This window comes from Topomyia yanbarensis, chromosome 1, assembly GCF_030247195.1.
Source record: "Topomyia yanbarensis strain Yona2022 chromosome 1, ASM3024719v1, whole genome shotgun sequence".
NCBI lineage: Eukaryota > Metazoa > Arthropoda > Insecta > Diptera > Culicidae > Topomyia > Topomyia yanbarensis.
This window is the reverse complement of record NC_080670.1, coordinates 197,360,841-197,376,560: the sequence shown is the minus strand read 5'-3', so window position 1 is coordinate 197,376,560 and position 15,720 is coordinate 197,360,841. Positions and strand designations below refer to the sequence as shown.

Below are 15,720 nucleotides of genomic sequence, written 5' to 3'. Positions count from 1 at the left end.
GCATGGGGCGTTATTAATTAATTTAAAAAATAGATTAAAATTTACAAAATCCTTTACCTGAATACAGCGCTTTGCTCAGCTTATATATTAGGTTCGTTCAGATAAGAACAGAGCTAACGAAACATCGCTAACGAGTTGACCCTTCTATCATAAAATTGTATGAACATTTTTATTAAAAAAATCCTAGCAAGTTAAGATTTACGCTTAATTCTTAATCACATTCTCAGTTAGACTTTTATGCGTTGAATGGAGTTCAAATGCATTGCCAAATAAAAATTTACCCTTATCCAGTTTCAACACGTACGAAATGTGGTACTGGTACGATTCTAAAATCGTTTCACACCACAAAAAAAAATATCCACAAGATAAATGACTTCTTACTTTGTTGATTCTGATAAGGTTAAGGACAAGATCCTGGTGTAACATGTGCTGGGAAGGTTTTTAGACCAATAGCCGCCATTTGAAAACAAAACATCGAATTGAAAAATTTTCCTAATGATATTTCATTTTCATTATAAACTTTTGAAAAATATAATTGCAGTCCACTTAAGGGGCTACACCACTGTGAAACACGAAAAAACAAAAAACAAATTTCGAAAAAAATTTCTCGATTCGATGAAGCGGTGGGCCGAGATCTTGTAGAATGAGATCTATAATAATAGGAGTTGAAAAGTACAGAAAATATTTTTTTCAAATAGTTTTGTCACAAGATGAACAACTATTTTCCCGTACTCTAGAACCTACAAACGTCCGGGTTCGTGCTGTCATGAATCGGTCACATCCGGAAGTCCCTAGCCTCGGTCCGGGCAGGCTTTGGTACGGGACTTCAGTTGGCACAATCTAATAAAAAAATGACGCTGATATATACTATACAACGTGTTCCGTAGTAAAACGACTGGCAGCTCTAGTGATATGTGCGATCATTCAAGAACACACGCGAATATGCGAATGGCCACACGGTTGAACAATCGAAGTCATGCGAATGCAAAGTTACATACACGCTAGCACACGGAACATACAAACACCCGCGCGATCGAACACATTAACTTACAAATGCTCGAGCCCTTCGCGATGGTACACAAAACACCCCGTTAATTAAATAAACGCTATAGCACTTATAATCTGATCGACGCGGTCTCCAGCGCCAAAAAATAAACGCTCATTCCCACGCGATCGTGAAGTTCCTACGCCCACACATTTGAACCGTGCAATCTCAATATCACAATCAGAAGCACGACTCGCTGCATTTTGCTTTCAGTAGTGTTTTAGTGGATGACATTTCCCCATCTCGTCTGCAATTGTAGTGAGTGATTATGACAGGGTACCTGGCTCAACAGCTCTAGTTGGATCACACTCAAAAAAGATAGTCTAAAATCTTTCCGTGCAGATGTTAGACACTTTCGATCACATTTGCTTACGTCAAGCACTTTTGGGATTTTAGAGAGCTTTTCCTTCATGATGGCTCAATATTTATTCAGTGGATTAAACAGCATAACTGGTTCTGTAACAATCTAACAAGCATATTGAAAGTCAAATCAAATCCGGCCAAAATAGTGTCGGGCTTTCGATGGATCTCAAGAAGTACAGTGCAGTGGGATTTAAAGGGCTTTCGTGTTTTTTGGACGGCCCCGGGACGATTATGAGCCAAATAATTTGACCACAACGTTGGATCGCTTGCCAAACAAGGATTTTTTGTTGTTGCAAATTTAGACAACTTTTTCATTCTCCCTCTCGTAGGTTGATGGGATTGGCGGTGTTGTAAACATCATCAAACCACAATAGATTAAATAGGGTTATCTAAGTATAAGGACGTTCGCTCTTTTTAGTTTCTATTTGCACCAAGTTCTACTACTAGAGGTTAATTAGTTCTCATGTTAATAATTCACCAATCATTATGACTACTCAGGATTTGATTTATATAAGAAGCCCGCTTCAAGATGTTGATTACTACACGCCTCGATAGTGGTGTATCGAGGAGGCCGGGAAGGCTGATATGAGCCTTTTTTCTGATAAATGCCTTTCCTCTATTTACCCGCTCATAACCAACAATCAATCAGTAACAAATAGATAATTCAGAAAGGATGTGCTATGTGTGGTGGTTGGTTATACCAGTATTAGTAGTGTTTGAGGTACTAATGTATGTCTTTCATGTGATGATCATAACTTTAGCCGTATCTTGTACTTGTCTAATCTATTACGTCTCTCATATATTGTCTTTATTTCTTCTTTTCGAGTCATATGCTCTCATTCTACACCCTTCATCAGCTGGGTCAGCAAAGATGGTGATAGTGAACATCTTAACACTCACACCTTCTCAAACGCGGTCTCAAGCGGTAAACTACAAAAATGCCCTCGCGCACGCGATTACGAATCGGTCACGTCCGGAAGTCTGTCCTTGATCCTAGAAGCCTGGGTCCATGCCTTCAGCTGGACCAATTAAGAAAATACGCTCATACCTATTAGACAACACGTCTCATGGCGACATGACCGGGAACCCTATCGATATAAGGGATCCCAATCTCTGCCAGAGTTTTAACAGCACTCCGAAAGTTTGATATCACGGTTCGCGCGACTATTCAAGAACACACGCTAAAAAATGCTACAAAATCACGTCAGCGTACAAACGTTAGAGCCCCTCGCGATTTTCCAAGCAACCTAAACCCACAAACTCGCAAACATGATTACATCCCGGTGATAAGGTGAACGTCTCAGCACTCATAGACTTACCAACGCGATCTCAAGCGTCAACCTACAAACTCCCACGCTCGCGCCATTATGAGTGGGGATCGTCCGGAAGTTACTATCCTCGGTACCAACAGTCTAGGTCCATATTAATTAGTAAAAAAAAATAAAATTGAAAAATTAAGAAAAAATAACTCCCATATCCACTAGACAAAACGTTCCATGGCGACATGACCGGGAACTTTAGTAATATGGGGTAACTCACTCCCTGTCAGAATGTGATCCGTACACCGAAAACTAAATGAATGCCGGTCCGCGAATATGTGAATATAAATCACATACACGCGACAAACACGTCGACATACGAACGCTTAAGCCTTCGCGATCATCCACACACACCTATGCCCGCGATCGCGCATACTTGATAACATTCCGTCTATTATGTGAAAGTTCATACGAAGTTACAAACGCGGTCTCAAACGTGAACCTGCAAACGCGCGAGATCATGAATCGGTCAATCGGTCCGGAAATCTTTACTCTCCTTTCTAGCAACTTAGGTCCATACATCCAGTTGGACCAATAAAAAAATAAAGCTCATATCCACTAGACCACACGTTCTACTGCGACATGACTCGGAACTCTAGTGATATGGAAGAACCCACTTTCTTCTAGAATCTGAACCGTACACGAAAAATTAAGTATCAGATTCACGGTCCGCGCGGGATCATTCTAGAACACACGCGAATATGCGAGGGGCACACGGTTATAAAATAAAATTTTTACTTAAGAGGTTACATACACGTTAGCACACGCGACATACAAACGCACACGCGATCGAACACGTTAACGTACAAACGCTCGAGACCTTCGCGATGATACACGCGATCGCGAGTACCTACGCCCGCACATACCTGAACCGTACAATGAATATCACATTCAGAATCACGCCTCGCTACAATTGGCCTAAAGCAGTATTTTAGTGGGCGCCATTGCCTGTCTCGTCTGCAAATTCTGATGGGGAGCCCTTCCGAGAACCTAACTCTACAGCTCCAGTAGGACAACTCTCGAAAAAAAAAAATTAAAGACACCTGCGTATAACCAAGGAAGATGTTATCATTTTTAAAATAGCATATTTTAGTGCATACCAACCTGCCCAGTACAACCATCTAACGCAGCAATCCCCAGAGAAGGGAAGCTAGACGATACAACAAAACAATTACCGGTAGCTTTGCTCAACCAACGATTTCGCATTAGTTCCCCCCTTGTTCCCTTACCCGCTCACCGCAGCCGAGTCTGTTGCTCTTTTTGGTGTCAGCAATTGCTCTGTTATTCCATAAAGCATTTCAATGATCCGATCGTGGCTGGCTGACTGACTGGCTCCCGCGTCTCCGAGAAAGAGATGATGACGCCCGTTGGGAATTTCTTCATTCTCCCATATATGCCAACACCATTCCCATATATAAAAAACAGCAGTTGTTCTTCAATCGAGCTCACATCAACCGGTGCAAAGAATTAATTATTAATCACACTGCTCTGTTTCAGTTGCTGTTTGCTGTGCCAGGGTTTGACGGTGAGTTTGATGTGGGAATCGTGTCCGAACGCCTTCGCTTGCGTAAGAGCCAGGAAAACTGGCATCAACCACAGAATCCCATATTCTGCGACCGGGACCGCCCGGGAGCGTTGTAGCGTTCTTCCGCCCGGATAATGAGGGTCTGGGAGTGAAAAAAGAAAATGTACTGATCATTGTTATAATCGTTGTCAGGTTCCCGCGGGGCGGGCTAACGGTATGCGTCTATTTTGGGATATTGTGGGAAGCTAATTATAAGGCGCTGACGGGTTGACCTGGAAGATGTAGAAACGATGACGAAGGTTCTTGACAGGAAGGTGGTCGACCCATATCACGCTAGATCAGTGTAGAACGATGACACGAACTTTATGTTTGGTGATCTGGAGATAATTCTACATATAACGGGATTATGCACAAAACTAGGTTTCCTTCGACGTTACAATCACAGTTGGCTGCGGATCCGTCAATAACAGTTCTTCGAAGCATACCGATCGTTTCGCATCATCGTCTTTTCAAGTGAAGCGCAATCAATTAAACATGTCCGTTGTTTCCATACTTACTCAACGAGCTCATCGCGTGGATTACCACCTGAACGGACTCCCCCATCGTGCTGGCGATTGATTCTTCTGCACCGTCATCCAGTCAACAATCCGTCAGTTTGAACACACACAAAAAAAAAACCACCGGTGGCTGCGCGTACTGCGATCAAAACAGACCATTTCTTTCATCGCTTTCTGCTACTCGATCAGCTCTATATCGGACACGAAAGGGGGCACTTCAGCGCTCCTCCGGTATCGGTTAATTTAAATCTCATCTGAATCAATTTGCCATTCCTGTCCCAACTCTCCTTCTCTTTCTCTCTCTCTCTTACACACCTACCCGCCGAATGACGAACGCAATCAAGCGCACATCGTCTAGCTGCGGGCTGTGTTGTAGTTCTGCTCTACGATCGGAGAGAACCGTTGCTTTCCGTCGAACGCGCACCGAACATGATTAATTGGGCACCGGCGATGGTCAATTTGTGCCACGCACGTGGTAATTTTCGCGTTTCATGTCTTGTTCGTGCGCGCGCAAAAAAAACCCAATTCCCTCTTGCGTTCAGTGTCGGAGTCGATAAAACCTACGCTTAAAGCACGACGATGGTTTGAGTTTTCAATTAACGGTTAAGGTCATGAATTAGGTACCCAATAAAACTCGTCATAAAGCTATGATTTGCTGGGGCCGTAGATGATAGTAAGTAATGGTGCAAATCAAGTATGAATTCCCCCCTTTAGCAATTTTTGAGGCTAGTGGATGAGCTGGAAAGAAGACCACCATCGCGACGGTGATCGCAGCATAAACGTATGTGGGATCGGCCAGGCTGAGACAGTTATTACCCATAATACCCTGCGGAACGTGAAACTGCTAATCAATGGCGAAACTCCCCTCCGCCTCGTGCCACAAACCCCTTCGCATAAAAGCCCATTTTCGCTTGTTCCTCTCCCGTTGTTCAGCCGTATAGCGTATTTATTTTGCACATTTCTCTTTAATACATTTTTTCATCCATTCAGCGATTCTGAATGGGAGAGTGTTCCCCGAAGGGATCGTTATCCGTCGACGTTGAGAAATGGAAGCGACACGTAAAGCGGCCGCCTACAAATGTGGACGTTCCTTTCCAACAGCCCCGAAGCGCAGTTGCTAGACCGTATGTTTTGTCTTCAACTTTGGCCGTTGGGTGAGCGAAAATTTCTCCCTGTAATTTGAGGCTCACTTGAGGCTCACTTGAGGCTTTTAGCAGTTTTACCATTTGAGCATATGGAAAAGTATTAGGCGCTTTGTAGATTTAAAACTGTGACATCGCTAACTATCGTGGAATAGCTTCATTATGCGCAGTATCAAAGCTGTTTGAAAAGATTATTCTGGATTTTATCACCCACAACTGCTCCGATTATATATCTGAAACCCAACACGGTTTTATGCCTAAGCGATCAGCTTCTACTAACTTAGTATCCTACACATCATGCATCATCAATTCCTTGCAAGCAAGACTTCTAGTCGATGCCATATACACTGACTGCTCCGAAGCTTTCGACAATATCAATCACCAGATAACAATTTCCCAGCTAGACAGACTTGGATTTGGCGGCTCTTTTCTTAATTGGCTCCACTCGTACCAGTCTCGACGTGAAATGACTGTAACAATTGGCGACAACACGACCTTCCCGTTTGCTGCAAGCTCAGGAGTTCCACAGGGCAGTCATCTAGGCCCATTCATATTTTTACTCTACCTGAATGATTTAAATCTTTCGATTAAGTGCAAGAAACTATCGTTTGCTGATGACTTCAAAATATTCCATATCATCCAAACACCCACCGATACCGAATTCTTGCGGTTTCAGTTGGATATTTTCACAAATAGGTGCAAGGTTAACAGGATGGAGTTGAATCCCACTAAATACTCAGTTATCTCCTTCACCCAGAAGCATTCTACCATCAAGTTCACAGACTATCCTTAAACGGAATTTGTCTGTCAAGGATCTCGAAGTTCTGCTGGACTCTAAACTGAGTTTTAAGGAACACATAGATTACACTATTTCCATCTAAGCTCCTAGGATTTATTTTTCGATTAGCTGAGGACAATGTCGTTATACACTGCTTAAAAGCACTGTATTGTGCCTTGGTTCGCTCCTCGCTCGAATATGCAGCTGTTGTCTGGTCACCTTATTATTAAAACGATATTCAACGCATCGAATCTATCCAGCGTAAATTTGTCAGGTTCGCCTTTCGTCGTCTCCCGTTAAACCTCCTTAGCTACCAGGATCGCTTTAAGCTTATCGACCTAGATCTCCTGTGTGTTCGTCGAGATGTCACGTATCGATTGTTCTGATCTTCTGCAGATGTTAAATTTCGATATCCGTCGTCGTACCCTTCGATATAATGCTTTCTTCCGCATTCCTTTCGCCAGAACCAAATACGGCTATAATGAGCCTGTATGTGTCGTCTATTCAGTCGTTGTTCTGATGTTTTTTTTTACTTTAGATTGTCCCCTACCAAGCGATTGTTTATTAATTCTTTGTCCAGTTAGCTTTTATATGAGTGTTAGTTATAGTTTAGCAATTGCATAATGTTACTATTAATTGTAGAAATAAGCGCTAAACAGTATCATTTGGATGTATGTAATCTGTTGATGCAAAAGATGAGGAGGTTTTATGCCTGCTGGAGAAAAAGTTTGAATGAATGAAACATAACTCCATCGGGCTGTTCCCTGCTCCTAAAATAAATAAATAAAAAATAAATAAAACAAAAGTAGCCTAAAAGATCGACTCTTTCCATGATCAATTCCGTCTTACAGATGACTAGTAAGATACTGTTGACAAACAGAACCTCTAGTGCTCTGGGTATGCATTCTGGTTATTTAAAGTTTTCGGTAAAGTATCTTGGGTAAAATTAATCCATATTTTCACAATTTTGGTTTAACCTAGATAGTTTGAAACTGATCTAGATCTTCCTAGGAAAAAACTAGCTTGAAACCATTTTTGTGTTCGAATTGTTGCACTATATGCAGGGCAGTAGCGTGGTCGTCTGGCGCCCTTCGCGGAATCTCAGTTTTGCGTACCTTACGGCATTTGTCTACGCTAACACCATTGTTAGCTTATATGATACGGTGAAGATGAAGTAGCTGTAAGGTAATCTAAACGCCCCTGAAATGTTGAACAAACGGATGACGACCAGGGGAATAATATACAAGTACTTAGTAGGAATTCTCCAGACGAAATATTTGCAGTCTTTTATCCAGCAAGTTTTGTTTGGAATTGATCTAACGGAAATCTTCTTCCAGAAAAAAAAAACTAAATTCACTTCCTTACCTCACTACTTTGAGTAATATTTCTTAAGCGATTTATCGCATTCACTTATATTGACAAGATTCTAAACCACGTGTTTCTCCTAACTGACAATTGACAGTGCTCGCTACACTGAAAACAACTGATGCACATTTCTTGTACACTGAGAAATTATCAATTACATAATTCAACACGAAAGACTTTAGGTTTAAAGAATAAACATTGTACAGAGACCTGTCAACACAACCAAAATTGTATAATATATCACTGACACAAACTGGATGAGCAATTCTTTCCCTTCAAGAACATAATGTTGATTCGGGAATTAGGATGACCGGCAAATTTCACGTTACTAATATGCTGCTTGCTGAAGTTTTGCTGACTTGACAAGGCAGTTTAGGTTAAAACTCGTTGCGAATGAAATCTCTTTCAGAACGTCAGGCTTATTATTTAGATTTTATAATTTATTTATTTGTCTTCGGTAGATACCGTACAGATTACACTTAATTCTATTGTTAATGTATTACAATGTTATAATTGCTAGCATATAGACGGATAGGGTCGTTCCAAGGCAGTCTTCTTAGAGCGAAACGCACAAGAGCTTCTTTGAACGCGCTCCGACCGGTGGTTGCTTTGGACGGCGTTTTATGGTGCCCACACTTGTAGCTCATACTCCAAGAAGCTCCGGATCAGTGCGCAGTATATAGATTTCAGCGCGTAGAAATGCACAAAATCTTCCGTTTGAGAAAGCCCAATGTTGCAAAAGCCTTCGCCGTTGTGCCGGTGATGTCAAAAACTTGTCACCTTACATTTATCGACGTTCAGCAAGTTCCTCTTCTCAATATTGACTATATCCTTTCAGAGCACAGCTTAATCGAATCCGGAAGTAACTGAACGAAAGATTTTCAGATCATCAGCATAGAGTAGTTTTCCAGACTTGATGAGAGTGCAAAAATCGTTCATAAATAAGATAAAGATAAGTGGCTCTAGGTGACTTCCTTGAGGGACACCGGTTTGCGTTTTAAAGACGCCTGAACGTGTGGTGCCAAATCTAACAAAAGCTGATCGTTCGGCAATTTCATAACAGAAATGCTGTGCAGCACCTTGCCGAGGGCTTTAGCGAAATTAAAATATTTTGCATCAACTTGTTCACGCTTCTCGGCCACTGGAACTAGAAAACTTGTGTACATCATCAAGTTAGAAGTTGTCGAGCGTTTTTTTTTTTACTAATCCGTACTAATGATTCCGTTCATCAATTATATTGGAAGATGCAGTATACATCGCATTGTAAATGAACTTTTCCAAAACTTTGGCCTGCTGGATTTGTCAAGAATGCTCTGGACCGCAGAGGAGTGAACGTTATACAAGTCAGAATTACTATTTGGACTGAGATAAATGCAGCAAAAATATAAAGATCGGCCCGGCAGTGAAACGCGTACAACAACTTGTTCCAAACATTCACATGGAGGCATTTTTAGGACAGTCTCAGTTAGACGTTTCTTTATCGCAATAAGAACACCAACTCCGCGCACTAGATCACTGGTAGGGAGGTAGTGATCGTATCTAGAAATTGTGTAGTTTGTAGATCGGAGTTTGTAAGTAGCGGTCTGCCCACTACTCGAGTTCTTGTTTGCCCGGCGGACCCTTCTTGTCAGGGCGGCTTAGGTGCTTCTACCGGAATTTTGGATATTTGCATGTAAACAAAAAAGGGAAAAACAAACTAAATTTCACGGTATTTGTTTACTTCGATCTCCTCTGTTCCGCACAATTTGTAGGTGCTGCTGGTAGCGGAAACGACGGACGGTTTCTTCCGACTGACTGAGAGGTGTGCTTGGCGCTTTTGTTGGTACGTTCCTAACGGCTGGGTGAATAATCGTCGGGACCACTCACTCTCCCTGAAAGGCCCAGGTAGACACCGCAGGTGGATAAGTTACCCTACCTGCTTCGCCCTCCTTTGCGATTAACTGTAGAGGAGAGCTATGCTCTCGGCTGATCCTCCACAGTGAGGCAGGTGTGGTATCACCAGGTCCTTCAAATTTAACCGGGCTGCTAACGTCTGATATCCGGCGACCCAACACCAGAATACAACGAGCACCCGGACCATGGGCCGGCACCTTTCGACAGGACTTTTTACTGTCGCACACGCGCACTAAACTATCACAGTTGCAGTGGTGGGAAACAGCCCCGAGAGCAAAATAATTATTCTGAACGTCTGTTCTGGGTCTTAATCCGTCACTAGCTCCTTTTTTACGATGGCCGCTTTCTGCACTCCAAAAAAAAAACACCAAAAAACCATTGCCGCATAGATGTCATACCCGATGCGCAGCATAGCCAGCACACTTATTGCATCAGAAGGAAAGCGGTGGCCCATCTAAACCCTATGCTATTTATTTACAAACACAAAACCAAAATTATCTAACCTATCTGCACGAACAAAACAGTTCACAAACGTGAAAATGAACAAAGATTTACAACTAAATGTGAACGGTACCGAACAGCGGTGAGCACAATTTTACGTAAACGAATACACTCTACGGAGTGTATACACAAAAAATGGTATATTTCCACCCACCCAATATTTTCGTAGTCGCTGGAGGTGAGAGCAAGCAAGAAGGTCTGAGTTTTTGTTCTCATTCCACGTAAGTTCTGGTAGTAGCGGGGCAGCAAATCATGCGTTCTACTCTTGTCGCTGGTTGGTAGCGCGACAATGTGCACGGAGTTCAAAATACATCGAAAATTGGGCGGAATTAAGGGTTTATATATAGGGTGGGTGCTCCTATAGTTGAGGTGTACCAATAGTTGCAGTAGTGGGTTATACGCCTAACTAAGGTACCAACCATCAACAAAAAATTTTTTATCGATTCATCGCACTAAAATTATGCGACAATAAAACTGTTATCCTTGAAATTTGCTCAAATAACTATTGAAAAAAATGATTTTCTTAGAATTTTGAGCTCCCTTGCACCTATAGTTGATGTAGTGTACCTATAGTTGCAAGTCCCATAAGAAAGCAATGGGATTTGCAACAATAGGAACCGAAATTAGCGATTGCACCACTATTGGTACTTGTGTTCCTATAGTGGTACAAGCGGTTTTGAATACATAAATTGGTTATTAAGCCATCTTTATATTTTTCCTATGAAGTAGGGACTGAAAGCTTTCGTTTAATGCATTAACATTGCCCATAGGTCTATTAATCGATTTTTTATCAAAAGTTTTCCTTAAGCATGCGACTATTGGTACACCCACCCTATATTATGAAGTGCAGGAAAAATGGAAGTTTTAAATTTTGCCATATTTATGTCAAATACTTGTTAAACGTCTAGCGTAGTACAATGTTTGATTTGCAAAATCCATTTGAAAACTCGAAAAAATATTAATCCGCAAACGCGTTTTGCCGTGACTACGATTTCTGTCTAACAGCTCAACTGAAAGCACAAAAACAAAATCATTAGCACAGGGACTTATGGTGTCCTTGAAAGGTCCATGACATATTTTTTTTTGTGAGCAGGGTCGATTTTTTCAAAAAAGGCCACTATTTTTACATGAAAAAATTAATAAAAAATTCATAACATTGATATGAAAATTTTGAAGAGGAAAATGGAATCGTTCAACGACACGGCAGTAAAATTACGAACAATTTAAAAAAAAATATTTTTGAACCTGGTTGAAAACTTTTTCGGCTGTCTTAGTCACCAAAAAGACGTTTCTGAAAAAAAAAAACAATTTCGATATAATCGTGTTTAAAGTTTCAAGTATATATCCAGGTCCTCATAAGGGAGCAAGATGAAAAACGCCATATCTTTTTTCTACTGATTGGATCTTCATAATAATTTCGAAAAAAACATTCTTAAGAACTTATACTTAGCTAAAGTAATATTTTTTCCGATTTTTTGACCAACCTCAACATATTAACCCCGTAACACATTAATCAGAGAAATTTAACCAATTTATATTTAATTTCGAAGTATGTATGACTTTTGGAAAACGCGGTAACTAATTTTCGGGTAATCTTTTAAAAGCGACGCAGGAAACCGAAATTCTCCAGCCTATTTCGGACAAAGCCATCAATGTGGAGCACCAACAGTAGTACACATTTTTTTGGAAATTTTAAATATACATCCGATTCAGGGTTGTCTGTAATATCATTCGAAGTGAGGTGGTTGAAGTTTACGGACAGTAATCAGTTGGCACTGGATATTTGACAGCAACAGACGGAGGATTGTTGCAGAAAACTGTACGCATAGATCGGTTTACTGAGCTGATGATTTATTAAGGAATTCATCCCGTCACTATCATACAACAATCCGAGGATGATGATTTCTTGAAAGTTCGCCAAGATAAAAGCAGAATTGTGATATTCTGTCTAAAAAGCAAATAACGTAACTGACGACAAGCCTTTTATGCAGGACTATCGCGTGTACATTAGAGTGGGACATGGTTATATGAAAAAATAAAATTTCGCGCCGAGTAACTGTTTGGGTCCCATTTAGTTCCCAGAACAACACTGCAAATTTTTAATTCGATCGGTGAAACTATATTTTTGCGCCCACGGTTAAAAGTTTACATGGGATTTCGTATGGAAAAAACGTCTTTTACAAATTAATTCTTCCAAGAGTTGCCCGTTACCTCCAGAAAATAAATAGATATCTGGTTTTATTTTATAGAAAATTTGTCAAGGAAACAAAGTCTAGAAGACCACGAAACGATCTGCTACTTGTGGAAAAAGTTATTAAGCAAAAACCGATTGATGCCCTGAAAATTAATGAAAATTTTACTTTTCATAGCATCACTGCTGCTGACGGTCGAAATATATACAAAATCTTTAACTTTCTCTTATTATGTACAAAAGAAGACTCAATTTATCCCTTTAAACTTTTGCCAAGTGGCCAAATAGTATAGATAAATGATTTAGACACATTAAGAGAAGATCAAAACAAAATTGCATATAATTGGACAACCAACAGCAGTGGTGCTAGAAAAAATGAATATTTTATCAATCGTCAGAGCAACAATTGGTTTCCGCTTAATAACTTTTTTCTCAAGCGTCAGATCGTCTGGTAGTTTTCGAGACATTGTTTCTTTGTTAAATTTCCTACAAAAGCCACATAACGGTTTATTTTTAGGAAGCAATGGGCGACTCCAGGAGGAATTATTTTGTGAAAGTTATTTTTTTCATATAAAATCCTATGTAAACTTTCAACAGTGGGAGCAAAAATATAGTTTCAGGGATCGAGCTAAGAATTTGCACAGATCTAGGACCCAAATGGTACCCAAAAAGTTACTCGGAGCTGGAATCTATTTTTTGTCTCACCCTAATGTACATGCCTGCTCACAAAGTCGAGAGCGACGGTGTAGTCACCGATTCGAGTTTATCATGCGTGCATCTACTGAATAATATATCATACCTTTTTATAGTTTTCTTCAACAAAGTCCACATTTTTGCGATAATCACCGAAGACTCTTTTCAACGAGAATAGTTTCTTTGGATCTGAGTATGCACCATACATGTTTGATGTATTCGACAAAGCATCTTGGATAAAATTGTGTCATATTCTGACCACTTTATCTTTTGACAGAAGCTGCCTAGCGAAAAAGTTTGTTTTAACTGATTAAGCTAATTCGTATGATTGGTTGGGTCAAAATCAAGCGTCAAAAGAGCCAAAGAGACATCCGACTCGTTTATGACATTAGATGGATTGAAGTAGGGTGACACACTCTCTAATCTATTGTTCAACATAGCGCTCGAATGTGCTATACGAAGATTTCATGTGCAAAGGGACGCGACCATCATTACGAGATATCACATGTTTTTTGGCTTCGCGGACGACATCGACATTGTTGGCGTTGATCGTAGAGCAGTGGAAGAGGTATTTTTATTTTCGAAAGCGGGGGTAGATTGACTATTATCTCCGATAAGACAAGGTATATGTTAGCTGGTAGAGAACGAGACAGTCCGAACGGTGTTGGTTGCGAGGATATCCATGGGATACGGCACGAGGCTGTGCACGAATTCAGATATCTTAGAACACTAATGACATGTGCTAACGAGGTTAACCGTGAGGTAAAAAGGTGTGTTGCTGCTGCCAGTAAGACTTTCTATGTGTTAACTAGTCATGCAAAAGTTCCGTAGTCAACAGACGTGCATAAAAATTTGCTCTATATTGCCCGTTTCGTCGTGGGGACAGCAAATAAACAAACCGAATATCTTATGCACAATCCTAGAGAGGGCGTTCAATGTTGTTTTGGTAATCGCTGCAACAACCAATCTATGGTAGATGCGGTGTGAGCATCTTTTCGTGCGACAAAATTATTTTGTTGTGAGTCTAAAAATTAAATAAAAATAAAAAAAAATCGCAATACAGGGAGTATCAGCGATTTGCTGCTAAAATAAAATGTATAAACAAATGTGAATGACTAAATCAAATCAAAAAGCTAATAAAAAGTTTTTGAAGAATGTGCCACGTTCAATTGGGTCATTAAATGAAGAATAAAAATATTTCTTTTCAATATAAATTGATAGTTCTCAACTTTCTAAATGGTGTGTATTTGTTTTGTGTATGTTTGACAGTTAACCAGTTGATTGAAAGGTGCGACCCAATTTAATAAAATAATTCTCGAGTACTTTTTCAAATGGACGTAAGTAACATTGAGAGCCTCTCTTTGTTTACTTTCTCTTTCGTTTATTACGACGTCATTACAACACTTTGTACTAATTTTCCAGTACATATCGAAAGCCGACGGTTTTTACTACAATATTATGCAAAGAGTAGAGTAGTAAATGTTGAAATGGCCGAGTAATGAACAGAAGAGAAAGACCTCAAAGAGAATCTCTCATTGTTACTTACGTCCATTTGAAAAAGTACTCGAGAATTCTCGACAAACATATGATTACGGCATATAAGCCAACTGTCCAAATTCACTTTGAATGGAAATTCCGGACAAACCGATATTCGCCAATCACAGGTGTTGGTAGTAAACAAAAGAGAAAAAAATTTCCTTTTCATTAACCGCTGTAAACTGTGTTCTTTCAGTAACGGTTTGCTCGAAATTTCTCTTCAAAGAAAATTTTGACAGTTGGCTTTTACGCCGTAATCATATGGTTATCGAGAATTTTTTTAACTTTTTGGGTACTAAAATGTAAAAAAGCTCGACTACATATCTTTACGCTTCCCCTGCACGAAACAAAACCGACCCTACTAGGGGAACGCTGCCATTGTTCCGCTCAAGTGTGAAAATCGAATGTGTCGAATAAGAAGGCTTATCCCGTCCGGCGGAGCCGTAGCTGAGCTAGCAAAACACAACAAACTGAGTAAATAATAATCGCCAGCTTTGCTGTTTTCCTAACTCTTTCAGTAGCACGGCCCCAACTCGCGAGAACTGCATTTCCTCCATTTCTTCGGGCCTACCGAATCTCCACTCTCTCTCGCTGATGGCGCTGGCTTTGGCCGAGTGCATCATTTTCTCTCTCTCTTTTCATTCCATTCGTCGGTCGGCTTCTTTCACCCAACGAGAAACCCCGTGAGGAACGGTGGCTGGTCTGATGTTTGGTACCACTGTCAGTGAGCGCAGTCATTTTTGTAGCCCATAGCCTACTTTTTGAAGCCTTCTTCTTGCGGTCTCTACCTGCCGTCGTCCCGCAGTGTGCTC

General features: G+C 40.6%; 1 protein-coding gene across 3 annotated transcripts in view; it reads left to right on the top strand.

Annotated features, from left to right (window-relative positions):
- LOC131686941 (rhophilin-2) overlaps positions 1-15,720 on the top strand; it is a 166,105-nt gene that overhangs the window by 68,576 nt on the left and 81,809 nt on the right. The gene's annotated exons all lie outside the window — the stretch shown is intronic.